Genomic DNA, 26,785 nt, shown 5'->3' with positions numbered 1-26,785 from the left:
AGTTTCAGATCAAAAAGTGTGCAGAAGGACTGTTTGTTTCATACTTCCAGTATAAAGAAGTTAAGAGAGAGAGGTGCAGACAAGTATGATAGGCCTGGAGGTAAGACACCCACTGGGAAGACACAGGATTCATGCTTACTTTGACGGACACCAAAAACTGACACAGCTCCTCACAGAATGTTCCACAGTGGTCACCCTCTTCCTGAATTCTCATCATTCTAATTTTCTCAATTTTCTCTCCCAGAAAGTTGCAGATACCATCAAAACCCTCACTGCAGTCAGGACATCCCTTCTTTCCAGAAAACCTGTTACAGCCTCATGGAAGATTAGCACGTTGTTTCAGTATGATTTATTTTTTACATCATTAAGCCGCTGTTTGAGAAGAGGAGGGAAGTATAGAAAAATGAAGTGGAAAAAGGAACATGAAACTGTGTCAGAAGGAGAGCCCTCCCATTGAGTCACGAGGCTCAGAGCAGACCCCCTTGCTTTCTGGACTCCTTCTCAAAGAGGAGCTCAGGGGCGGCTAGATCCACTCCTAGTCTCAGACTTGGTCAACGGTTTATGTTTAAAAGGATGAGGTGTAGGGACTGTGGAAAAGAGAGAAGGAAAAGAAGGAGAGAGAGAATGAAAGAAAGAAAGAAAGAAAGAGAGAAGAGAAGGGTTTCACCAGTCCTGGGTCCAGCGTTGGTCCAGCCAGTTCTGGAAAGCGCACTGAGGACTCATTCTCTCTTCTTTTATAGTGTGTTAGTTGATGATCTCAACATGCGCAGTTCCCACACCTGGGGTTCACTGGAATTGGTCAGTGAGCTTTGGGGGGGGGAGGTTCATTGTGGAGTTGCCTCTCTTTTCCTGCTGGCATGACCGCTTAAGATAGAAGCACAGTCCCAACTTCTGTGGGGCCTTCTTCCTCCAGGAAGGCATAAATTGTGTTCCTTCTCCTGGTCACTTAAGATAAGGAATTGGGGCTTTGGAGAAGTGCGTTCCCACCCTCCGTGGGGCCCTCTCCTCTGGCCACATTGTCCTGTTCACAAAACTCCAGTGTTTTTACAGAGGCTGTTTTCTCCAGCAAAGCTCATTAATGGATGTTTGAGACATTGAATTTGTCAGACCATCACAGGGTTATCATAAACAGATTGTTTATTTGCTCATCATTAATAAAGAGCAGAGTTATAATTCTCTGCCTCATACCCCCCCCATCACTTTTAAGCATGGATGCCTTTTATTTGGTTTTAATGCACTTTTGTCCACTTTCCATAAGTTCTTAATGACCATTGCCACTGGTTCTGATGCTACGTCAGGCAGTACCCTACGTACAATGGGGTGAATTTAATCAACTGTGACTAAATTGAAAATGGCTGACTCTTTAAGGAACACTTTAGAGCTTGAGAGTAAGTTTGATTAGGGTGTTTTAGATTTTGTGGGGGTTTTGGGTTTGTTGTTGGAGGGGTTTTTTGTTACATTCTTTCTTTCTCCTAAAAAAGATTACCTTTTATTATTACACATTGTTGTGTATTGACTATACAATGATGATATGAAAATCATGAGATTAAGGAAGAAAGTTTCCATGAAGTTTATATTTATTTGTATTCTGAGCTCTCAATATAGCGGACAAAACAAAACAAAAAATGCTTTCTTGTTTCTCAACAGGTATTAGAAAATTTTAGTAAAGTCAAGTCATGTCCATAGAGAACAAAAAGTAAAAAAAATCCCCCTTGGTTGACAATTAGTGGAAGCATTTTTCAACACAGCCTAATTTTAATCCTTCACCATGTACCTTGTAACTTTTTTAGTCTTCATCCCAAGTCATGAGGAATAGAAACTTTCACTCAAAAAAATAAGGTGGGGTTTTTTTTTTTTTTTCCTTGCAGGTTGCTGTACTCAGAAATAAAAGGTTTAAGAACACATCAAATTTGCAAGAAGTTTGATAACCTTATAAGAATTCGGAAGAACACAGGTATGCATTTATGTTTCTCACTGCTAAAAACAAGTCTGGTGTGGAGCTATGCTTTACCATCAGAACTCAAACATTCAGACACCTCATAAAAATAATTGTTATATATGTTTATTATGTACCTGGTCATTACAAACTTGGAAGAATGTGAGATCACAGCACTACTCCACTTAGGAGAGAGAGCATATGCTTTGCAATTTGAAGATCTGCCAGTGGGTATCAAAACGCAGATTTTGAGAGGCTTGAGCATAAAGCTTGAATGTACTTTAAAACAATGTAACAAACAATCTGCATTACCACTTCTTTCCCTTTTTACTGACCTAGCAGCTAGTTACAAGACTCCTTCTAAACAGCTCAGTATTTGAGAAGAAATTTTTCCTTGTGTATTTACCTAGAATGCCTATGAAAGGCACAATAACTTCTTGCTAAGAAGATGTGTATAGTGTTACCTGGCCCTTACTATGTCAAACTGAGTGCACATCTCTGAAATGGTGCTATTCACTTATCTTAGCATCCCAAGCAGACACAAAGGACATAAAAACAAATGGTAGGAACAAGTTCAATACAAAATGAGGATGTCACATCATCCTTTATGATATCCAGGATAATTTTTAAGTGAAAAATTGGTGTTCATAAAATAGTGAATGCTACTAGATTAAAGAGGATGAGCTCATAATACGCTGGACCACTCTTAGCTCAGAATCTTTAAGATTTGTAATCCTGACCAAGAAAAAAAGTAGCATTAGTGAGGATGCAGATTTTTCATGTCTCATTTAACTTGTTATTTGACAAGTTCACTTATGAGAAAAACATTAAACATATTGCTCCTCCCACGCTTAAATATAAAATGTTTAACTCTAGATACATGACAAATTAAGAGAAAATGTAATTAAATAACTCAGGGAACCCCACTTACAATTTATTCATTTTGCTGATTTTTGGAAGGTCCTGTACTTCCAGACATCTCTGTACTTATAGCATGCAACATTTGCTATGTCTTTGTGTCACAAAAACATTAAGTCCTGGTATTTTCTATTTGTACAGAGACATTTGAAGAGAACTAGCTGGTACCAATTTCCTTTAACTTCTGTTTGGGAACTGTGGTATGAAGGAGACAAATTTTTTTTCACAAGCAAAATAAAATGATCAAGCAATAACTGCTGCATCTGAAGAAACAAGAAAACCTAAAGACTCAGGAGGAACTCAGAAGAGAAGATACGAAGAACCAGACATGAGAAGAAGAGTGTCTTTGCTTGTGCCAGCAGTCAAGGACTCAGGTTGTCAGTAAGAGGGAGAATGAGAAAGAAGCTTACATGACTAAAAAAAAAAAAAAAGGGTGTGGATGTGTGCACTGATTTAGCAGGGTAGGCAGCCATAACTCCTAAAGAACAGGAAAGTGTGTCATGGAATGGTGTTTTACTACTTCATCTGCAACATAAAATTTTAATTATCTAAATCGGAAGTCATTATTTTTGGAAGACTGTCAGTTATGTATGTCTGCTTTTACTATATGTGAACAGGTGACTTGCAAGGTGTGGCTTTCAAAATCAGCTTGTAGACATGGATTAGCAAAGATGTTGCAGAAGACAGTGTGCACAGGGAGTTAGATGCCTGCTTTATTTTCATCATCTCAGAGGATGGTGCCAAGCAGTGGTTTGGCATGGATAGAAGTAATATCCAAAATCTGTATGACTGCACAAGGATTAAGAACAAAGTATTCCAAAAAGGGACATAAAGAGCTAATCTTACAATGTCCCTTAAATTAATTTTCTTTATGATCTCAGAGAACAGTTGCTGTAAATAGTGAGGTTACAAACATGCTTACATCCTGCCAAAAATGAATTTAAAAGTTACTTGTGTTTGTGAAAGTACAGTTATAATCGCATGGAGTAATTGTGTCACAAGACTTACCTAGCTAGACACAGGACAGACAACCATCATAGTCCCTTAAGTCCCTTGTTGGAAACAGCAATAATTTTAAAAAACTGTGAATAAATCTCTCTAATGTATCTTAAAAGTAATTATCAGGAGACTGTGATTTGGGGTTATGATGTTTTTCTTACACACCATGCAGCAGCAGTTCCTTACTGATTGAAGCTGAGATTGGGCCCCTTCATATTTTATACCTTGTTTGAGATGAAAGCACCTTCAATTTTCAAACCTTCATATTGTTTTGATTTTATTTATTTATTTAAACTTTTTTCTTTTCACATAGAAACTTTAAACACAGTTCTGTCCTGAACCAAAAAAGGAATGGAACCTGAGATCACCTTTTCTTATAAACTGGAATGTAAGGACACTTTAATAGGACAAAGGGAAATTTCTGACTTATTGCTGTAGTTATTTTCTTAGGAAGAATATCTCAAACTGTAACTTGCCTTCCATATTGTATGACTTATCTTTTTCCTTGACAAGAGCATAATACATGTCCTAAGTCTTCATACCTTGTGTCAACTTGATGGGAAAACAGGAAAATGTGTATAGCTCTTCATTTCAAAATACAGGTGCATTAGGCATCTTTTCTTGTACTATTTTCTACAGGAAAAAAAAAAAAAAAGAGAAAACTCTAGGAGCTACTTTAGAGTTTGAGCTATGCTCTCCTTTATTCTTCTTTCACAGTTTCTTTATGCTTTCAGCAGGGAAAGTGCTCAAAATTGGTTTTGGAAAGATTGTCTCAATTATAGTTTCTCTTCACTTCTACAGTCATTTTACCGAAGTCTAGGGATCCAGTGCAATTCTCATTAGAGCCAGCTGGAAGATTTCCACTGACTTCACTAAGCACTGGATAGGGCTTTTTATTTTCCAGATGAAAGTAAGCACCCTTTGCCCAGATGTGAAACATCCATTCCTTTTGGCCACAATACATACTCCCTCAACCATCATTGGATCCTCCAAACCCTTAGTGTTCCTACCAGTATACCTTGATGGCCAAATTGTGTAGCTAATTCACTGCTTCAATTAATCACTTCCAAAACAGAGTTAGAACATTCTTTTTGAAAGAAACATTTCCCTGTGAAAACAGTCTGTTTTCTTTCTACCCTGCTTCCCCCTGCCTCACCTTTATCAAAGAAGAAATAGTACAGTTTTCCTAGAAATACTCATTAGAGGGACAGCCACTACAAGATGTTTCTACTTATAAAAAATGAAAAGAAGAAGAAAACACTGAAGCAAAAAAACCAAAAATGTTTTCAGAGCTTGTTAAGCACTAACAATTTTTTTCACTCTTCTTAGATGGCAGGCCTGTTGCTGCAGGAGTCCATTCATTAAAGCTGTTTTACTCTTGTTACTTTAGGCCTCCGGGTCAGAAGAGCTGATACCCTGCAGTCTGCACTGAGAGGTATTCCATGTGAAAGTAACCATCACAGCAAGAGCTTGGTGAACAGAATCAAATTACTCACAAATCCATCTGTTTTCCATGTTTTCTTGAAAAGTAAGGTATTGGGCACATTGCTGTACAGTGCTTTCTATTGTTAACTTTTGTATTCTTCATCTCCAGGAAGAAGATAAATTTTGCACGCCTGCCAAGATATGGCTGCAACTGCAGAGATTGAAGGTCATCTCTCATCTTGCAAAGTGAGGATTACAGCTGTAGGCTGTAATCAGCGATAGGTCATGATGGCTCTAAAGCAACAATCATTTAATATGTACAAGAGAAATTATGGAGGTGTTTAAAAAAAATTACGTGGCCTTTAAAAAACCACTCTTGAAGAGTTGGGATTTTATATTACACATGAACCCTTGAAAAGGCATAGACAAAGAAAATATAATGTTAGTTAATAATGCTCTAGCTTTCTTTTCTAGAGTCTGATGTTGTCTAGTAGCGTATCCTACATTATCCACTGGATTATAATACATACTTAAGTTGCAGCTGCAAGGCTAAAGCATTTGATAGTAGTAATACCTCATTATTTTTCCTTTAAATAGCTGTGAGACAAGTTATTTGCTGGAGTAACTCCAGTGAGCTAGCATACTTATGCCAGCAAAGAATTTGGCCTTATTATTCTGTGTTACTCCTGCCATAACTGACAAAACAAAGTAATCTGGGGTTTCATCACAACTGGAAGTGAATGCAGGAATTCTGGTGGCTTAAGACTGCTAAGTGTTCAGAAGACCAAAAATACAGAAAGGTGTCACAGTTTAAGTAAAACAAGCCATTTTGCCTAATAAAATGAATCCACCCCTCTCCGGTACTTTATTACTCCTATAAACTGGAAAAGTTTCAATTTCAAATAAAGTTGCTATTCGGTAAATGAGAACGATAAGGAAAACATACATATGGTGTAAGGACAATGACTGGACTCTTGGTGGTCCAGTACCTAAACAATTGAAAACAAATGAAAAAAATACAGCTTGTTGAACAACCTGATGCATCAGGATAATATGAACAGCAAAAATGTGTTCATTTTTGAACACATTTGAACCTCCCTGTTGTAAAAAAAAAAGAAATCAGGTTCAATTTAACTACTAATGAAAGATTACATTTCTTTCAAAACTTCAAGAAATCTGGCCTGATAAAATCCCATGGCCCACAGTTTTATCTTTAAAAGGAAATTCAGAGGCTGAGAAATGTCATAACACTTTTTTTTCTTTTTCCTTACTTTTCCATTCTTGTTTCTTGCAGTATAATCTCTCCAAAAGACATCAAAACACCTACACACATTCTGATTTCTTTCAAAATTTTTATTAATAGGTATATCTAGCACTCTGATAAAAATCCCAGTTTTGCTTGATACCTTCATCTAGATGTTTTAGAAACTTAAAACAACAACAAAGGGATACATATCTGAAGATTAACAAACTGATGTCCTATCTCAAGAAGGTGAAGGTTTATTTTCCACTTAGAAAATATTCATAGAAAGAATGTAGTCAGAAAACAAAGTGTAGGACTATGGGATTGAGATTCTGGGATTAGGAAGGCAATATAGTCTATAAAAAAAAATCAATAATCAAAATTATTCTAAGCCATTTTATACTCTTTCCAATGCAAAGTTAACAGCTGAAATCTAAATACATAAGCATTTCTCATAGTGCAGCAAAATAGCTGCTACCTCAGAAACATCAGGATGACATCTACAATGTCAAATGCAAAATTAACAGCTGAAATCCAAATGCATAAGCATTTCTCATAGTGCAGCAAAATAGCTGCTACCTCAGAAACATCAGGATGACATCTACTCTGTCATTTCTTAAATACATCTTTTTAAATTCAGTAACAGAAGGGAGATTATAGATACGTACGTTTGAGTTTGGCTACAGCTGTAATGAAATAACCATAAAGTATACTTTGGAATAATGAAATTCTTACAAAATTAAATTTAATCCAGACCCTTTAATAGCTCTAATGGAATTTAAGTGATTTTTTTGTGTGTTAATATCTTTTACACAATCTACTTTTTGTGGTATTGTTATATCTCTATCTACCTGATTCCTTCCAATGGATGTGCTGAAATAGAACATGAAGTACCCTTCTCAGAGAGACTCTGACAAAGCTGAAACCATGAAAAAATTGAAATCCCTTTTTAAAAATACCCTTGTGCTTCTGAGACTGTCATTTTGTGCTACTGTTCCTTTTGATTTCTGGAAGGAAAAGGAAGATGACTCAAGTAGTACAGATGGTCCAGTTTTAGTGCGTTTCTGGCTGTCGAAAATTTCTTTGGTCAGAGTCTGGGTTTTACAAATGCTTTGAAATTAGTTTTCATTTTACCTGCAGGACACCAACTTGGATAAATTTGCTAAACATTACAGAGCCACATTCATACTGATAACTGTTTCAGTAAGCTATTATTGTGTGATTACATGGTATATTATGAGCAAGTGAAAATGTTTAATTTTTTTTGAAGGAGAATTAATTTTTTTTGTGGGTTTAATAAACTGAAAAGGCTCACAAAACTATCAAGCAAACTGCAGAACTGTTGCAGTCAAAGGTACTGCATGGTGATGAGCTGAGGGGAAGGCACCCATCTTTTAGGAATCAGAAAGCTGTCAGAAGTCATTATCCCGGGCAAAAACAGATTCTATAGCAGAATATGGAACAAAACCAATTATACTTCAAGTACATCTGCAGACGTTCTGGCCATTTTTCAAAATATTATTCTTTGACGATGAGGAAAAATAATTGAGTTTTAAAATCAACTGGTTTAGATCAGTTGATTGATTTTTTTATTTATTTTTTTCATTTCCAGGCATGGGATATGACAGGAGTAACCTATTATATCTCTTAGTAGTCTTGTGGGTTTATCAGGAACAAACACTTTGGGGAAAATCTGCTACCTTGACTACTTTAAGGCCAGAGACTCAAATTTTCCAATTTCAGGGGTTTTAAATTTGGAGCTTAAAAATTCCTGAAAGAGAAATCCTGAAATTTTATCATATTTGATTCCAATGAAATCACAGTCACTGTACTCTTGGAGATGCTTTCCACAGATAATCACAAACTAACAATTGCTTTCCAAGTAATTTTATTTTCTTTAAGTATTTATTAAAATTTTAGAATTAAATTGTATACTGTTTTCTTCTTACGTATAATTTTGTGTATCGTGAATCAGCTTTTTCTGCTCATATTTTCCATTAATAAAAAAACGCAAATAGCAATATCTCCAATATCAAAGTGTAATTGCAGTTTCAGTAGAATGCTTCTTTTCAATCAAACAATTCCCTATATAGAAAAAATGTAGGATATAAGCACCTATTTTAAGTCACTTGGCAATATCTTGCAAGTTTTACGGGCTCTCAGCTTAGATCAAGAAATTTACCTTTATCTAATCTAGATTTGCCTTCAATGGTAAATTCCTGATCAAGTTTCTCAATTACTAAACACTGACAGTTTATATTCTGTAAACTGGCAGATAAAGTGTTTTCTCTACTATATAATAGGTATAATTCTATCATTCTATCTGCTTGTGATAACCAGAGAAGACATGAATATTTAAAGTTCATTCCTACATGAACACTTTTCACTCATTTATTCATTTAGATGCTCAGAAAAACAGTGTATAAAGAGTAGAAGAAAAAAAAACCAAGAAAATCCAAGGCACTAATATGTCTTGTTTTAAAACATGAAGATGTTTTAATCATTCGCACTGGAGATTTTTTGTGTGAATAAGATGGTATTTCTACAGCACTGAAATGAACCTCAGATCTGTATTCCATCTTGGTCCAGTGGCCAGGAATTGAAGGCTCTTTTTAGATTAAAAGGTGATAGTAAAAAGAGAAACTGCAGTCCAAAAATCAAGGGCCTGACTTGGTAAAGATCTCTGTGTTACAAAAGGTGAATCCTTCCTGTAGAAAAGAATCAGGGTTGTTCTAAGATAAGTGAGAAGAGTGAGAGATAAGTAGATCCCAATGTTGAAAATAAAAACCAAAACCCACACAAACCCTCAGAAAAAGAGCTATGCAGGTCTGAAAGAGTTTAAAGGAGGGAAGGAACAGTTTGGCAGGCCAGTGAAGCTCTAGCCTGGAATATCTAAGAAAATTCTTCAGTGTTAAGAATGATGAAGATTTGTTTGCCATTGTTTTGTATTTCCTTCTGTAATTTCCTTTCCAAGTTTATAATCAAGTTTTTAGCACTTTCCTTCATTAGAATAAAACTTGCTTTCACTTCATGGACTATAGTCATGAAGGTGACTCTCAAAGTAATGAGACCAAACACTGCATTCACTACTGACTGAATTCATACTGAGAAACACTAACAAAAATAGCTCTTAGGATGTCTGCAATCTGATAGAATATGGAGTTTTTTAGAAATTTTTCCCACCAACCTGCAAGAGTAAATTTCAGTGATAGTAGTGTATGTGCCAGGACAAAGGAAGATCTTACTCTTGGCAACCAGTGCTATACTACCAAAAAACAGGCTGCAGAGTTGCAGATCTCAACACAGAGTTAAATTTCTTTACACCCTTTCCAAAAATATTATCCAAAGAGATGGTATTTTACCATTTGCTGCTCTAGAGACATGGGGCAACTGAAATAAATATGTAGCACACAGATTTCATAAACAGTAATTCTGAAACAGTGAAGACTGGATTTTTGTCACTTAAACGCCAAGTACATATCTGAGGTGACTAAGTTCTAAGAATATTGTCCCTAGACAGTTTACCTACTAACATGAGGATTATGAGGGGACACTTGAGTTTACCAAAAACCAGACTGATGGTAACATTAGCATTTTTTTCATAGTACTCTGTTGATTATTGGGAAATTAGACTCCAATGTCAGGCATGTTAATTAAACAAAATGAATCCAGGCCATTTTCTTTACTTTGGAAAGTACGAAAGATAAACAGATCATAGCAAAGCAAACAAACAATGAAATGCACTTCTGTGTCTCAATTTCCTCACAGGGTTTGTGTTTCCTTCAGTCTTATATGAGAGCTTTCTGGATCTCCTTGATCCTTTCTGATCTTCTTCCCTCCCTTAAGCACATGACTCCTCAAATACAGAATAACTTCTCAGACTTGTAGTCTGGTTTTTACACATTTCTCATCTTCCTCTCTGAAATGACTACTGGAAGTAATTCCTGATCATTCCCCAACACCTGGAGTATCCCTTTAAATGAAATTATCAAAATACTCCCTGATCTGTAATTGATCATGGCATTATCTGACATCTATTACCTATTTATCTAGTTATCTAATTGGTAGACCAATTTTGCTGGTATACAATCTACTTTGTCAAGGACAACTTCCAGTAGAAAGAAACATCATCAAAGACCAATGAATTATGCAGCAATCTTGGGTTTTACAATTATGAGAGTTATGCTCCAAGACAAAAGATAGGAGAGGATGCAGACCACCCTCATTAGTAAAGCTAAATTCACAGATTGTTGCACTAAATGTCCATAATCTCCAGCTGGAATTATATATTGTGCAGATTGCCTTTATAATCCTGTTTCACAAAGACTAGTTGCCATGACCATTTTAGGATTAATTTTAGAGTGTGAAGAAGTCAGCTCTGAGATAAAAATGTTAATGTCAAATATTCATTTTTCAATGAACTGAAAATTAGCCTCACTCAACTGAAAGGTCATCTGAAATCAGGATGACCTACCCCAGTCAATGTGTGAACTGACTTCTGGCAGCTTAAACTACCACTTCCTCAAAATTACCATACTCTGCTCAAGTGAGTATTTGTTTTGTGCTTTGGAGCATGTCATGTTCCTATTTAGTCTGCATGCACTGCACATGTTTGATGAGAAAGAGGTCCCTTTTGCACTGAAGACTGAGATTTTGGTAAATAATGAAAGCTACGAACTCTACAATGAAATGTATCAACCTTTTTCAGAATGGCGATTTAATTTTTAAAATATCATGAGGCCTTTATATTTTCATGGGCAGACACAATAATCCTCTGCGAGCAACAAAAGTAAAACATTTTTGTAGACGCAAACTTGGCTACTGCTATGCAATGTAATGAAATTAATTATCTGTTAACAGCAGTTTTCTATGAGACCAAAACTGAATCATTCAGTGACTTCACTGAGAATAACATCATATTCTTAGGACCCAGTTCCTACTGGAAAAAATAGATTCCAGTAGGAATTACTGCAAGGTAGATCTGTATACAATCTGACTGTTGCATCTCCTGAGGCTTGTTTTCACTGCAATGTAAACTAAGGAGTTGACGGCAATATTACTGATAACTTTCTCCTCAAGGTGTGGACGGAAAACAGTTTGAATTGGGGCCTTTACTAAGTTTTGGCATGGTTCTCAACTTCAGAACAAAAGAGGAGAAACAGATACCATATAAAAGGTCACTTGTATAGTACAGTTTTGACTCTATCATGGGGATCAGCTGTAATTTTAACTGCAACACACACACAAAATTTTTATTTTAATTAAGCTAAAGCATCCTAATAAATGAAGGAAAAGATGCCAGTGTACTACTGATTTGCCTGACAAATCTTTTGCTTATGAAATTCCATATAATGGTCCTTGAAGTTACTGAAAAATCCTTTGTTCATAAGATCATATCACATCAAAAGGCTGCTGTGGTGGAGGAAATATTTCTGTACCCCTTCCCAAAATGCACCAGGATGTTAAGCCTTATTGTAGATCACTATTATTTTCTGACTTCAGATTAAAATTCTGATTGACAATGCTTTGTATAGTTAATTTTAAAAAAGAAGATGAAAAATGAAACTTATAGCCTTGCACATTGACTGAGGATTTTTTACTTCTCATAAAATTTTGCCTTTTGACAGACTATTTTACAATCATGTAGCTCAGATTTGGGATGTAATTACTGGTATACACTGATTTATAGTTTTGTTTGTTTTCCAGTTATCTTGAAAATTTGAATTTTGGAGTCATCTTCCTGAAGCCCTTGATGTACAATCTTTAATAATTTAAGTATGTAAGTTACAAGGACAAATAAGCAGAATAACTTAATTAAAAACCTGCATGTTGCTTATTTTGCTCATAAATTTGCGTAATATGATTGTTTACAAGTATACCTGTCCTTTGTTTTAACCTCTAAGCATTTGACTTTACTGTAAGGTTTAACTGGAGATACATCTACAGTGTAACCAGTGTACAGTACTTTATTCCTATGGCATGCAGACATACAGTGCCAATCTGAGGCCAAGTGACTGCACCATGTCTTATGTGTCAATCATAGCTGGAATTGATGCTTTCCTAGTAAATCTGCCTCTGTGCCTACACAAAGAAAACCTTAATGTGCATGTTATCATGATTTTGCCACCAGTTATGGTCACCTCAACTTTGCCTTGTACCCAGAAGTAATTTGTATTTGGTCTTGTAATAAAGTTTCCCTACAATTCATTCTGTGAAACAAATCACAGGTTTACATTATTCCTGGAAATTTCAGTGTGACACGTGGTCAAATACGAATGTTATATTTTTGGTTTATAGTCTCTGTCAAGTTGGATGAACTTGAGAGAACTAACTCTCTAATGTTAAACCTGCAGTGAAGACTAACTTTAAAAAGAATTCTAAGTCTTCAGTCATTTTGCTGAATTGCAGTTGTTCGTTGTTGCTAATAGTCTCCAAAACTTGTGTTGTCACTGCCACTGTACTTTTGGAAATCATAGACTGAAGCCCTTCATATACTAAAGGCAACTTTCAGCCATGTAAGCACAGCAAAATGGCCTAAACCATCTGCAGATTTTCAGTACAGGATTGGTTTGCTGCTACAAAGCTGACAACATAACCTGTGGGTTACCTAATAGGCAGGGACTCAATTACTGCAATTCAGAGAGCTGGCACTCATTTTTGTTTCACATAGGGTGAAACCAAAACTTGTTAATTTTTTAAGGAGGTTTAGGGGCAATAACACGTTCATTTCTCCCAAAAATAACCACTAGCATTTTCCAATAAACTACCATTACCTCAGCTGTTTATACTGTATTTCCAAGAACACTACGAAGGTTTCTGGACCATTTTTACCATTAATAATTATTATGGATCACCATGCAGTACAAATGTGATCCATGTCATCTATGTATATCACCACATTAGTCAGGTTTGACTGTAGGAAAGAAAAAGGCATAGTAGAAGCCATAAAATTGGTTTGTCTTACTGTACTGCTAGCCTATAGTCTCAAGCTCAGGAAGAAATGCAACAAGCTTACATGGTCCAGAAAATGACCATTCAGAATAGTAAATTTCCTACTCACACTTCTGCAAAAGGAATGTAAACAGCATTCTGATTCTGCAGAGTTTTATAATGTATTTTTAAAAAAAGGTTAAAAATATCACAAAAGTGCAAATGAATGGTTGCTCGGATCCCATCAATGGACAAGGCACAGCAAAGAAGCTTGAAGAATTCTGAAGAACGTGGGTTGCTATTGCTATCGTTAGACAAGACAGGTGCACACGATAGGTGGAGCGATTCCCCATGTGCCCAGCGCTGCAATAAAGGAGTGCCTGCTTCTTAACTTCTCATTGCTGTTAAGGAGTTTTATTCCGGATTTCGGCAACACTATATTTAATTCTCTAGCTCCACCTAAACATGCCTTCTCATCTTGACAAGGGCAAATGAACAAACCAGACTGCCCTTCCTAAACACATCACACACAGATTTAAGCCACAGGTGTGATGATACAGTAAAAAGATGTTACCGGTAAGGGTAAGCCAGTTAAGGCTTAAGACGGAAACCTGTTCCACTGAGATCATCCAAATACTGTCATCTTCCCTGCTTTCTTACAAAGAAGGGAGGGGTGACACCACTGTGGTGGTTTCTCAGCTCTAGAAACCTGCAGTAGCTCTGAATTAGGTTAATTGAGTCAGTCCTTGCTAACAGATGTGTTCCATCTGGGCAGCCAGCTAAAACTCAGTAGGGTTTGTGAAAAATGTGGACAAAATAAACTACCAACTAATTGATTGAAATATTCATCAAAGGATATGATTCAGAAGAGATAGGCTCAAGGAGGGTTCTGACTGAATTTGCTTTGGCCTTTCCATTCATTCAGAATTCCCTGAAGGTGACAAGAAGGCTGTATTATTGGTTAGATGTTCTCAGCTCTCTGCATGGGTATTAGGAGAACATGGTTGCTTACTGGTATGAAGGAAATCTGTGCAGCCCGGATAATGTACAAAGTGATTATCAATTTGCAGTGAAATTTATGTGTAATGTGTTTTGTCCTTATAACATTTTTACAAAAAGGCACTCCTATAATTATATCAGTGCACAGAAGGGGGGCACGATAAGTGGCTGGTTGCATTTCCATTGAATTGGTTAGAAAAGCAGAGACATAGCTGCTGTATTAGCAGTGTGATAGGGCACTAATGACAGTGACAGGAAAAAAATTTGAAAAGTTATTATTTGAATTTAACTAAGTAAAATGAAATATAAACAAGAAGGATTCTCACAGATGCTGCTTTTCCTGCTGCTTTGAGTAGTTAACTAAACAGACTGGGGAAACCTCTAGTCTTGCAAGATATTTGACTGAGGAGGGTGAATCCCTGCCTCTGTGCAAAATTCAACCACTCATGACCAGTTGTACAATCAAGGTCTGATTCCATTATTCAACACATTACCTCTTGACAAATAATAAACTGATTAAAGGAAGAATTTCTTGAAACTTCCTCCAGTTTTCCCCTCCAAATTGCTTCCCTTCCCACTTTGTGTCCTTCAACTGTGAGATTTCACAAAGTCTCAAAAATACTGCTTAGAACAGAGATCACCCAATGCCACATCATGCTATTACCAGCATTTGATCAGATCAGCCACAGCTTTTTCTAGTTAAGTTTTGAAAATATTGAAGGATGGAGATTCCACAACACTGGAATTGGTTGTTCACCAAACAAAAAGTTGGTTACCCACAAAATTTTGGGGTAACTAGTTCCAGGGCTGCTCCAACCTTCTTGTGAAAAAGCCTGTCCTAATGGTGAATTTGAAGGGTATCATCTTTCTGGACTATATAATAACGACACATGAATAATCTCTAGTAAGCAATCGACTGAACAAAAAGTCCTCCAGGAGAACTTATGGTAAAGCTAGAAAATTAGACAGATCTGATCCTCCTCTTCCCACTCACCAGCCTTATAAAATTGTACTTACATGGCACATCAATTACTTTGGAGCAAATTGATTCTTTTATTCAACAAGATGCTTATTCTCCAGTAATGTATGCAATAAACTCAGGTTTGCTGTGAAGTAAATTCATATTTACTGGGAAGTAAATTGCGTGGTCCTGTGAATAAGTTTGAGAGGCACCCTGTGTATAACATAAATAGTATCATCTTTCTGTCTTTGCTCCTTTCTATGTGCTCTTTGATGATGGTCTCTCTAATAAAGACAAGATACTTCTTAAAAATTTGCTTTATCCCTTCTATGAGGAATTTCACACATCAAGAACCAGGGAATGCCAAGTTAAGGTATGCAGCATTTCTGTAACACTGAAGAAAGTGTTGAAAACCTAAGACCCCAAAAATTTAAAGGGAAAAGTTTTTGCAACAAATATTTTGACAAGTTCTTTTAATTAACCTTCTCTTAGGGCACTAAAGTAAAAGCTTTCTGTTTGAAGCATCTTTTTTTGAAATAACAAAAGGAAAAGCTGTCTGTGGGCTCAACTTCTACTTCAACTAAAACCAATGATTGCCACTATTGGACTTGAATGAAATGGATGTGCCCTTTAACCTGCTCTGCTAAAATGTGTCTACAGCCACCAGCACTCAAGAAGTAGTGCTGTTAGCCATGCGCAAACATCCAATATCTGTCTCTTAGTTATTGTGAACTATAGCAAGGTTTATTCAAAGAGATATTTATGCATGAATAATACGTAGCTTTCAGCTTAGAACCACTACAGGTTTAAGTGTTTCCCTTCGATTTGTGCCCTGCATGAGTCATACAAGAAAGCTGCTGGGCTGACGCTTCGTCACTGAAAATTTACTGGAGTTCTACTCTTGACCTTAATTTGTGCACAATCAAGGGGATTTCTAAAATCATAGATGTGTCTTCTTCTAGCTCTGTTTGTGCCAGTACAGATGCTTTACTTCTGATTGCTCATTACTCTTCTATAACTGCCAATGGAAAATATCATGTGAGTGAGCCCTAATCTGCTTTAGAAGATGGATCAGGGTTAGCTCAAGCCTCCTTCATTGGTGGGTTAAATTATTTAATCTAATTTTACCAGATAGGATTCAAAGGAGCTCACATAAGTTGCTCCACTGACAGAAGGCATAGGAATTGAAAGCACAAAGGATGGTCACAAAGCAGAACAATTATTTAAAAAGTAGATATTTGGCTTTGGCTGAAGAAGCCAAAGATTTTAGAGAGAAGTCATTGAGAAAACAGGGAGAAGAGCTGACCTGGACTAAGACTGAATCAATCCACTATTTATCTTTGTCTCCAAAAAGGCAAGACTTCCTTCCCCTCCCCACCCCCCAGAGACTTTCCAAGCTAAACCTGTGCAATTCTATCCCACATAAAACTGTATTTGTGCCTACAATGCCATTTCTGATTACAAGTTGTGAATTCCAAAAGAGCCTGGAAAATATATAGCTAAAATGACCAGCTATATATCTAAAAATACGAAAGCATAGGTACCATGTCAGCCTCACACTGCCAATTTATACTGTGAAAGTCTGGAAACTTTAAAATCCAAATCACAAAATGAACACTCATAAAACGCCACAATAGACCAGGTATTTTTAAAAGGTATTTAAGCACCTAACACCTATTAAGTCTACGCCTAATACACACTTACTGATTTCCCCAAACACTTTTAAAAACTGTCTTCTGTGTTTCTAATGGGTATACAATTTGTAAACTCATTTCCATGGTTCCCAAACTCGTGGAGGGCACATGTGTTCATGTGTGTGCATGCACGTACATGAGAGAGAGGAATAAGGAGACACACGCATATTTTTCTATCACAGCAAAACAAGCATAACAACATGTCAAAATCTTTAACAGCATGCAGGGAGTATGAACAGGGATACAATTAGTTTTATTTTCTTGCAGGACAACTCAATACTCCAAAGTTGAAGGATTATACTACAGTCCAAATTACAGTTTGTCTGAGAGTCCAAGGATCACCAGTGAGATTGCCACACTCTTGTATGCAAATTCTTCTGCAGTTTCCTCTGAAATGTCATTTTATAACCTTATGCCATTTTTTTTTTCCTGTCAAACAAGCCCATGGGATCTAAATTGGTCTCAAATTAGTGTCTCCTTAACCACCAGCTATACTGCCAAGCAGATTGGCTGATACAACTAATGGTTCTTTAGCAGATAGTTCTTCCATAATCCTGGCTACTGTATGCTTCATTGTTATATTTTTTTCCAAAATCAGACAGACCTTAAAGAAGCAGAATAAAAGATACACATGCTTGCACATACACATATCCCTTGTACTCTGATTTGCCAGAAGAAGTGGATTGGCCCAAGTTCAAGAGCCATTCTTGAAGCAGAACCTCTTTTAATCACATTTCATACAGCTGAAGAGCCAATCCAAGCATATAAGTGAATGCTACCAGAGGTTTTTAATCCAGATAAAACCCATTTTGCAAAAGAACTGAAAAACCTGCTGAAATACAAAGGGAAATATACATCTCTGACATACAAGCTACTCTCACCAATAGTCAGAATTTTTACTTTCATTCACGCCCACACCCACTACTAAAAATGATCCCATACTTCTGACATTGTCAAGGAGGCTTTGAGATCTAAGAATTGGTACCACTGCAGACTAAATACCTACAACCGCCTGACCTGGTGAAGGATCCTGAACTGCTTCATGCATGTGTCTGGAGACCGAGACCACTGAAGTGAGAACCAGGAGACAACACAGGGAAGTTCAGATCTTCCAGCTACCAGGAACTTACCTCCCAGAAAAATCAATGTTTTATAAATGACAGCTTCTTATTCCTTGCCTTTTCCATAGCCAGTAGCTAGATATTAAAATACATGGACTGCTCGGTGTCTTGTTGGTGTACAAATAGAGACAAGAAATTATTTTTTACATTACATCACACATCTTCCCCCCCCGCCCCAATCCTTGCTAAGAATCAGACATTAATGCATCTATTAGATAAGTTGTACATCCATCCATCCATCCATCCATCCATCCATCCATCCATCCAGTAGTGGTCATGGCAGATTAGATTCATATCTTCCATTAACTGATGCTAGGAGATGTTGACCTGATTTGAAAAGTACAGTGCTGAAAATCCAGTCCTTGCTGAAAAAGATGCTAATTGTTACTTCCTGAATAAAGGTTTCTGTAAGTAAGCTTTGCAGACTAACCACAAGAAACTTCAAGAGGAAGTGGGAATATTTTCAAGGACTTGAAAAGTTTTTGGGAAGTACATGTTTTTTGATAGGAATCCGCAGCGTGTTCCCAGAAGCCTCTGAACCAGTCTCTCTCTGCACTCTGAAAACAAGGATTAGATCTCATGCCTTCATAACTTCTCCATACTATAGTTCTATCTTCACACATAAAAGTCAGCAAAAATGATCTTTCTGTACTATGGGCCAACTATACCTAGAGAAAAATGTCCTTGCTACACTCACAAGGTTACAATAATAACCATGAAATGATCTTCGAGCTAGATGGAGATTGTATTGACACAGATGAAAGAAGAGTGACATCAAGAAGAAAAAGAAAATGGTGACGTTCAGATCATGACTTGCTTGTGTAAATGGAAATATAGAAGAATAGTACCTTAAGAAAATTGATACAAATGTGAAATTTTAGGAACTACAGATAATTGGTAGCAAATACACTTACAGAGGAAGTTGGGAAAGTTTGTTAGAAAAGATGAAAGAAGGAACAGAGGGCTAGCTCAGGTAGATCAGGTAGAGAAGATTTTTACGGACAACAGAGGAAAGACTGGGGTAATATAGGCAGTGTGTTAAAAAAGGATGTGAATTAGGAAAGACTGTAGGGTAGGAAGTAAAGAGAAAAATAAAAAGCAAGAAATAGTTAAATATTATTACACATACAGCTAATCTGCAGAAGTCTGGAAGGTAGGGCGGATCACCTGAGCCATTCCTGATCTGGTAAAATTTTGAGTTGCAAAGAGGAACTACTGTTTTGGCTGACTTGTTCACTTCCAGAGGCCACCACACAGTTTTCAACTGTCTCTTTAAGCCAGACTAGTGATTCTAACTATACATGTTCTAGTCTCTCACACTTTCTCTGTGTTACGTTCTCCAAAATGTGTCCATAAGTCCCCTCTCTGTGCCATGCTGCAGAGGCCATAGGGCAAGAATAAATCAGGAGGTAAGAGTTTAAATTAGATGCAGAAGGTGAAAGGAAGCCAATATAGAGATTTGAAGAGGAGCCATCCTATAAATGTGTGGCAACACTTGTCTGTTTTAAAAGTCAGCCTCCTGCTGTTCACATTTGTATTTAATTTGCAAACAGTAGGCGGAAATTTGGAACTTGCAGACTTTCAGTTCCTCCTGATGCACTGCATGTTTTAGCTGGGAAAACACTTATCCAGACTGACAGTGTCTTCCTTAGCTGAATGAAGGTCAAAAAAAAGATGCCAAAGGAGATGCCAATGAGAAACACAGGTTCTTTAGCCTATAGACTGACTCCAAATGTTAAGCTCCAACTAGTGTTTCAGGAGCTTTTTTTAATGTGACTAGACTGACTGCAGCACTTAAAAATCTTGATAGCATGGCATTTAACATGTACTTAAGTACCATTTTGCATATTTCCATAAACGCTACAGAACCTCAGTTATTTTATTATATTTTGGATAGTATCTCTCACCTTAATTTTATTTCAACTACTTTTCTATTTGTTTCTTTTTTTTCAGCATAGTTAAAAAAGTCAGCTTCCATCCTCAGTTTTTGCTTGCAGTTATGTAAACTTTCCTCTTCCCCTAAACACAGTACAGTACTTCAAAGCTATGGGTTTGTATTCCTTCTGCACTGCTATCTGCTTCCAGTGCTGGGGAAATGAAAGACAGCACTGCATGAAAGTGTCTCTCTCACTAGTTAGCTATAGCAAGCCAGCTCCACAGTTTTCTCTCTCAGAAGATCTTCTGACGCCATTAATCACCTAGGTGATCAGTCTAAGCACAAAATCCAACTCAGGATGTTTCTATACCTTGGTTGCTGGAAGCTAGGAGGCCAAAGTAGGGGAAGTATGTTGCATGTGCCCAGTTCCTATGTTATTCCCTTATGATCCACTACTATGATCTACAGACAAGAAACCATAGGCTAGAGAGGCCTATGGTCTGTCCTGCTATAGATGTTCTAAAGTATATCATATGTTGCCACTTCATTAGCCTCCAGCCACCAAAGTCTCAAAAGTCTAGACAGGATCTACTTTCCTAATAAAAAGAAACAGGACAGAAAAAAGAATCTAAAAATAACAATCATCTAGATCTTTTTTGCACTTATTAAAACAACAAAAAAAACCCCACCCCAAAACCTCAATTATTACTTTCCTTTCATGTTAGACAAAATGTAGGAAGAAGCACAAATGTAGCCAACTAGAGTGACTTCTAACCAGAGACATAACTGTAGTTGTAGCAAGTTTGTGTGTTGGACTCGCAGCCCTACCAGAAACCCAGATCAATGAGAGCCTGGAATATATTTATTAACTCTTCCAAAAATGTTTTTCTTTTGGACTGAGACTAAGCATTATAAATTTAGCTCCAAAGTAACTGCTTTACACTGTTGTACATGGGGGCGGGGAGGAGGAGGGGGGAGAAGGACTAGAACAGCTCTGGCACTTTACTCATTTAATTGTAGAGCTGCAGTAACTCTGCTGCTCTGTCTCATTCTTCACTATAAAAGCAGTTGAAAATACTTAGTGTTTAAAACACAAATTAGATTAGTTTTTAGCAATGCATTTGAGCACTTTGTTACCAGTCTCTGCTATCAGAGATACATAAAATATGTACATCCCAAAGCTTTTCTAATAGAAAGTTTCAGAGGGCTGGAAGTTGCAGTCCAGACTCCAGATAGGATACTCTTGTGTCATGACATAGACAAAGCAGGGATTTCCCAGGTCATCATGAAGCTAGACCCAATCAATTTTGAGTACAGTAGTGTCACCTATACACGGCAGGATACCAGCCAATTATCACCACATTCCTGTATCTGCACTGAAGGGCAGGGCCCAGGAAGCACAGAAGACGTGGTCTTGCTTGTAAAGCATTGTATGGGGACATGGCTGTAAAAAACAAGACATAGGCAAGGAGGCACAAGCTCCAGCTGTAAGACAGGACATTATTTGGCAATAAGCAGTCAGGTGCAAGATAAAACTAACTTACATGCTTTAGAAGAGCTTCATTGGCTAAGGGACAGAGTCTGTGCCCACTTTCCCAACAACGAAATGTAGCATCATCAACTGAACATGAGCTCAAACCCTTCATAGATGACTCTTCCAGCTTCCACCATATGAAGTTACTTATTTTCTTCAACATCTCACTTTCCTCTCTTCTTACACCTGACAATGAGATAAATGAGCCTTGTCCAAACTTCACTTCTCATAGTTCCTTCTACATACACTTGGACTAAGCAACTGTGATCAAGTTTTGGTATTTTTAGCATAATTATAAGCAGAATCTGAACTTCAAAAAGAACCAGTGCTCTGAGGAGAAAGAAGGAATCACTGTGAAATGAGTCCTTTTTCCTCTTATGCTCCTTGTTTGACACTGGTAAGAGATTAAGCAGAAATGAATTCTTAATTAACTGATGTGTTAGTACATATATCTGGAACTGGCATTTGGAAATAGAGGAGAAAAAGCATATTTCAGCATCAAGCTCAGTTTAAGAATTTTTCTAAAGGAAAATATGTTTTTGTTAACTTGTAATTAGGCAATAAATTTACAGGAGAATAGCAAAAATTTTTTTAAGGGGAAGAGAGGGGAAGAGACATGTTTTGCACAGAAATAAAATTTTTCAAAATAGGTGGTACTTTTAAACCACAGTCTATTGCAATGTAGTGTCCTGGGTAGCACATATTCCATTTGACTTGAAATAACTGCATAATATGAATCCCTATTTGCTATATTGCTCTTTACATTCATAGATCTCAAAATAAGCTACAGAAGACAAATATTCAAATTTCATAGATGGGAAGTGCTGATGGTTTAGTAATTTGCTCAATGTTTGTAAATTGTTGGCAAATCCAGGAAGAGTTTTCTTGTTCTTAATTCCAAACCAGTGTCCTATATACTAGAACATTCTGCTTGTCCCTGGATTTTGCATACAAAAGGAACTCCTTAAATGCCTGTATCTTATTGTTATTATTGCACTCTCGGCATTGTAGTATCTGAGCAGATTTACATTATTTAGAAATACAGCAATCTTCCAGAAGATAGGTTTGAGACAATAATCCCATTTCTAGCCTTGGACACAGATTAATTACTTATCAAAGCATCCAATGTGGAAAATCAAAGACAAACGTGAAACAAACTTTTTTTTTTTGCAGTTCTTTGAAGTTACTTCTCTACCAGCAACCAGCTGCTTCCTGAGATATGTCTGCTTGTTTTCAAGATTCTTATTTTCTCAGTACTGAGCAACACTAGGTAAAAATACCTGGAACAGGACTGGACCAGGATTAAAAGCATATGGGAAATTACGATGTTGTTATAGCTGTGTATAGATTAAACAACAGCATAATCTTCATAGTACATCCTAGATAAATTTATCCTGAGCATTTCAGAGCTCTCAATCTTAAACTCTTCACATAATGAAATTATGTAAAGCATATTACAATGTCAGCAGTGCAGGTCATATGTCAAGATGTTAAAATAGAACAGAAATACAGAGAGTACATTTATGAACTCAAATATATGTTTACCTTTATGGTTTTACCTATAGGAGTTTAGACATGTTAGAATGAGTAAAAAATTTGAGTCATCTTCAGCAAAGTCACACAATGTCCAAACAAGAGAAAACAAACAAAGAAAAGAAACAAAATGTAGGTATTAAGGTGAAAATTTCAATACTCATAGAACTGCTGTTGTACTGATTTACCCAAGCTGTAGGTCTGGCCATTTTCCAAAGATTTTGAATCATGACATCCATCAGTATTAACTGTAAACTCAACACTTGGCAGAGCTGGGAAGGAGCATATGCAAAGAAACAGCAAACTGAACACATACAAATATACTCTAATAACATGTACAGGGGAAAGTTACATGCAAGAAATCTGTACAACTCTGTTCACAAACTTAGAGAACGTCTGTTAAGCAGGATGATTCAGGTGCACCCAGCAAATAAACTCTGTGTTAATTATGCATATTTTTCCCATTATATTATGGGTACTTCAGAATGGATTAGGATTAAAATTTTGTCTGTAAATGTGGGCCAGACTATTAAGGTCAATAGGTCTTGCATATCTTCAAGAATTCATAGACATTAAACACTAGAACATACTCACTTTTTAGAATTTGAAGAAGGCGTCCAAGTACAAAAAAAAAGAAAACAATTACGTGGTCACAGGAACAAAAAAATTACTGGTTAAAAATATTTACACTGCTTTTGTAAAATTTTCCAAGATTTGCAAAGTATGAAGGAAAAACCTTGCCTGTTATGTAATATCATCACACTCCAGACTGAAATACGGAAGACAGGTAAGTTTACTAAGGCTCTCTGATATCAGTCAGCACACACTGTATTTTCTAAAATGTATGCCCAAAAAGTATGTCTACTTATGTTTTTATTAGTTTAACACAAGAACTGGTAGTGGATATGTGACATGTATGCAGAAGCAGCTGTATTGACCTCCATAGATGACTGTTTATCATCTACACAGTTTTCATAACCTTTTTCGGAAAAGAACATTGATCTTTTGTTAATAAGGTAAAAAAGGAATTTTGGAGTGTTAATTTTCACCAGGAAACTTAAAGACCAATTTTTTAACTTAGTACACAGTCTGAGATCTGAAATTTGACTTCCAGAACTACCTATGAATTGTACACGCATTAAGTAGAGATGGCTTTCATCAGCAGATCACGGGTTTTCTAATTAATTGTCCATAACAGGCAGATTTAATAGTGAATGTTGTAAAAATATTTAGAAAGAAAGTTTGGGGTTTATTTGACTCTAATAGACTAAGTTTCCTTAGCTGCAACTCTTTTGAACTCAGTGGTTTTACTCTAGCTTAATTGAGGTGTAAAGCAAGGACCCTTGTCTGGAGTTCAGTAAGAGATATTTATAAGTTCATAATAACTTCAAAATCTTTCCTTCTGTAGAAATACCACACCTAATACCTCATAGACACATTCCAACTAACAACCTAATCCAAAGGGGTGTTTCTGCTGTTGCACACTGGCTTTTAACCATTGCAACTGCAATGGTTATGGTGTTGTAAAATTAAAGAATTTCATCCAAAAGATTAAGGTAAAAAATTAAGTACTTTTTTAGGCTTTTTAAAGATCCATTATCACAATAATGCAAAGCAAATCACAGGAAAGCTTAATGTAATGTGAAGGTCAGACACACAGAAGATAGTCAGTTGGTAAAGAAACTTGTCACCTTCTCCAATTTCTGCTCTTTCTGCTTAGTATTTTCCTTCTCCTTTTTCTTTTGTATTAATTCAGATTTGATTATTGTGGTTGAGAGAAGTAATAGAAAAGGGATTTCCAGAAGGCTGGTAATCTGATGCCATCCAGTACAGGAAAGACCATTAGCAGACTTCATATTTTGTCCTTTTGTTATGAATGTTACCAGAGCTTGCCTCCAGCCTTGTTTGACTAGTGTTTGTAAAGCCTTGTCCCATGAATGGAAATTGACATTTTGAGATTAAACAGTGTGCTTTTTGAGTTTTAGTTAACAATCAACTTAAAGTCAATGCAGAAATGAACAGGACTTAGAAACACTATAAAATGTTGGTATCTGATATTACCTTTCCCCAACATCACAATCAAGGGATTGCTGCTAACATCCTTTCTGCCATTGCAAGAAAAAGACCACGAAATTTTCAGTACATATCTGTATCCTGATCTCAACAATATAAGACTATTTTTATGTCCCTCTGCCAATTTGCTTTATTAACAGAAACCAAAATAAATATATGTAAGTATCTCTTTGCTCTCAATTTCTCATTAAGTGGTTGAGTTTTCAGATAGAACAATCCCTCAGATAAGCATTAAATTTAACAACTAACACCCTTTTGGGATTAGTTGTCCATCTGTTTTCTTGACTGAATCTTACCCTTTTTAAAGTCAAATACAAAAGCAGGAAAACTTCAGCAGAGCTCAGATTTCCTCCAATATGTCTTTCTCTCTCAAGATTCAGTAGTAACTTTTTCATTAGTTATGATGAGAGATTAATATCTGTAATTGGAAGCATAACATCGTAATAAATGTTTAAACTGTTTTTTTTTTTTAATAGATCACAAAATGGTTTGGGTTGGAAGCAACCTTAAGATCATATAGTTCCAAACCCACACCATGGGCAGGGACACCTTCCACTAGATCAAAGCCCCATCTAGCCTGGCCTTGAACACTTCCAGGGACTGGGCATCCACAGCATCTCTAGGCAACCTGTTCCAGTGCCTCACCACCCTCACAGTAAAGAACTTCTTCCTTATATCTAATCTAAACCTACCCTCTTTCAGTTTAAAGGTATTACCCCTTGTCCTATCACTACATGCCCTTGTAAAAAGTCCCTCTCTGCCTTTCTTGTAGGCCCCCTTTAGGTACTGGAAGGCTGTTATAAGGTCTCCCTGGAGCCTTCTCTTCTCCAGACTGAACAACCTCAACTCTCTCAGTGTGTCCTCATAGGGGAGGCTCTCCAGCCCCCTGATCATCTTCGTGGCCCTCCTCTGGACCCACTCAAGCAGGTCTATGTCTTTCTTTGGGTTTTTTTGGTTTGTTTGTTGTTGTTTTTTTTCCTGGAAGCTTATACGTTGGAGCCAACAAGTAAAGTTATCATCTGGATTCCTAAAGCCTCAGCCAACCCTTTCATTGCAGAAGTAATCTATGCATTGTGGTTTAAGCCCAGCTGGCAACAAAGCACCATGAGGCCAGTCACTAATCCCAGTGGGATGGGGAGGAGAAAATATAACAAAAAGCTCATGGGTCGACACAAGGACAGGGAGGGATCACTCACCAATTATGGTCACAGGCAAAAAACCAGACTCAACTTGGGGAAAAAAACCGCAAACAAATTAAATTGTAACTAATCAAATCAAAACAGGATAATGAGAAGTAAACCCAAATCTTAAAACACCTTCCTTTCTGCAGGCTGCAGTCCTTCAGTCACAGACTGCTCCAGTGCGGGCTTTCCCATGGAGTCACGGCCATCTTGGGGGGCCTCCCCCTTCTCCGGCGTGGGGTCCTCCATGGGCTGCAGGTGGGCATCTGCTCCCCCGTTCCCCTCCATGGGCTGGGGGGGACAGCCTGCCATCTCACCATGGGCTGCAGGGGCATCCCCTCCTCCGGCGCTCCTCCTCCCCT

This window comes from Harpia harpyja, chromosome Z (assembly GCF_026419915.1).
Source record: "Harpia harpyja isolate bHarHar1 chromosome Z, bHarHar1 primary haplotype, whole genome shotgun sequence".
Taxonomy (NCBI): Eukaryota; Metazoa; Chordata; class Aves; order Accipitriformes; family Accipitridae; genus Harpia; species Harpia harpyja.
The sequence above is the reverse complement of the archived record's forward strand: the minus strand, read 5'-3'. Positions refer to the sequence as shown.